This window comes from Vespa crabro, chromosome 4 (genome assembly GCF_910589235.1).
Source record: "Vespa crabro chromosome 4, iyVesCrab1.2, whole genome shotgun sequence".
NCBI lineage: Eukaryota > Metazoa > Arthropoda > Insecta > Hymenoptera > Vespidae > Vespa > Vespa crabro.
In genome coordinates this window covers 7,180,787-7,183,286 of record NC_060958.1, presented here as the reverse complement: position 1 = coordinate 7,183,286, position 2,500 = coordinate 7,180,787, and the positions used below count along the sequence as shown (strand labels likewise).

Here is a 2,500-nt window from a genome sequence, read left to right as displayed (position 1 = left end):
ACGAAACGCGTCGTTTCTAAACGCAGAAATTATTCCACATTGGTTCTTTGCCAAAGTGTGGGCAGAAGGACAGTAGTTAGTGTTAGGCGGATATATATATCTATACATATATATATATATATATGATCTGTGATACTCTTTTATTTTATTCTCTTTCAATTTTTCTGTGTAAAATCGCTAAAATTTCTTTTTCTCTTTCAACCTATTTCACACGTGTGCTGTGCACGTGTGTATTAGTAGTTTAAAACCTTTTGCGAAGGACCGAGGAAAATGGCGCGACGCGCTTGACCGACCGGTAAATATTAGCCGGACGAGCCACACTTACTCTTCCCTGTCTCAGCGCGTTCCCGCGCTCATAAACAAAGTAATGACGTGCCAAACGTAAAACCCAATTCCCGGATTTCGAACGAACCCCGTCCGTCCGTCTCCTCTCTCTCTCTCCCTCTCTCTCTCTCTCTTTCTTTCTCTCTTCTCTTTTCTCCGTCTCTCTCTCTCTCTCTCTCTCTCTCTCTCTCTCTCTCTTTTTATTCCTGTCTTTCTATACTTTGAACTATACGAATCGTATAGGTACATACATATATATATATATATATATATATATATATATATGCGTGGGCTACGCGAAAAGTGCTACGATAAAAGCGAACGACGATAGTTGGCGTGCATGTAAATCACGTTTGGTAGAGAGAGAGAGAGAGAAAGGGAGAGGGTTGGATTCGTTTCTCTTCCATCTCTTTTCCACGAGTAGATATATATCGAATTCTTTCTAAACAATGCTTCCGTTCAAACGCTCTCCTCCCCTTCTTCTTCTCTATTTTTTTCCTTCCCTTTCTTCACCTCCCCTTCCCTTCCTTCCTCTTTTTTTCCTTCCCTTTCTCTTCTTTTTCCTTCTCCTCCTCATACTCCTTCTCATCCTCCTCCTCCCCTTTCTTCTTCCCCCCTTTTCGTCTTATTCTTATTCTCCTTTGACTTCTATTCTTTTTCTTCTACCTTTTTCTCTTCTTCTACTTCTACTTCTACTTCTACTTCTACTTCTACTTTTTTATTTCTTTTTTTTTTTTGGACTATTCCTCTCTTCTCATCCCTTTCTTCTTATTCTTCTTCTTCTTCTTCTTCTTTATCGTTTGCTTCTTCATGCGCATCCTTTATCGTACGACTACACCGGAGGAACGTCCGGTTACGATTTACGCTAACAAATCGAGCAAAAGGAGAAAACTCGGAACTCTTTTCTGAAATTTCTCTCATTTCCGTTCTTATTTTTCGTTTCCACCTGGTTCTTTCCTTTTTTTTTCCTTTTTCCTTCCCTTTCCTTATCTTTTCATTTCTTTCCTTTTCTCGTCCTTTTTTTTTGATTGTCTTACTCCGCCGTTACTCGATTAATTAGGAGATCGAAAAAATTACTGAATTAGAAATATTATTTAATTATTCTTTGATATGTGTGTATGTATATATATATATATATATATATATATATATATATTTTTTTTTTTTTTTTTATATAATAAGAACTTTTAATATTTGACGTAGAATCATCGATCAAAAAAGGCATTACGTTCTTAAGAACGTAATTGCAAAATTAATGTCAATTATTATGTAATAGTAAAATAAAATATAACTTTTGTTCGATACAATTCGAACGTTCCTGATTCTTTTTGATTGGTTTGAAATGTTTGACCTTTCGTGGAATATCGTCGGAAGTTTGGAAAATCTGTTAGATGTTTGCACAAGTGGCTTCTTCCTTTTTTTTTCGTGAAAGGCATAGGCTATTAATATATATATGTATATATAGATTCGATAATGACTTCGAAAGAACGAGAAACCCCGCAAAGAAAAGGCGTTTACACAAATGCGAGGTGACTCTACATTTTTTTAAAGAATTAGAACAATAATGAGAATCCAGCTATTATACGTGTATGTGTATATATATATATATTTTCACAGGTGTACATTAGCACGATCATAAGACATCGAAAAGCGATGCTCTTTTAGTCAAATCGAAATTTTGTTTCTTTTTCCGTTTATCTTGACGATATCTAGTGTCCATTTATTAAAAGAGCAAATAAACACAAATAATAACTTGCATGCACGCTGTCAACAAAGTGAAAATCATTTGAGTTTATTGATAATAATAATTTTTTCTCTTCTTTAGTTTTTTTTTTCTTTTTAATTCTTTTCTTTAGTTTTTCTTTTAGTCTTTTTTTTTTCTATTAAGTAATAACAATTTACAGTGAAATTATTCGTGAATCATCGAGAAAAAGTATTACTAATTGTGTTAATGAATCGTTTTGTCATTTATATCACTAGATTAGATAGAGATCACTTGCAAAAAAAATGATCCATGTGTTATCAAAGATTGATGATCCAATTTTTTTTTTTTTTTTTGTTATCAAAATTTCAACAATGAAGATTATTGAAATAATTTTTGATGAGATACGTATAGCTAGATAAAACAATGCCAATCATTTTAACGATGTATCTTGAGAAAACGAATGTTATGTTT

At 33.3% G+C, this 2,500-nt stretch overlaps 1 protein-coding gene across 7 annotated transcripts in view; it reads left to right on the top strand.

Annotated features, from left to right (window-relative positions):
- The window catches only part of LOC124423712 (forkhead box protein O-like), a 114,888-nt gene that overhangs the window by 110,506 nt on the left and 1,882 nt on the right, over window positions 1-2,500 (top strand). The gene's annotated exons all lie outside the window — the stretch shown is intronic.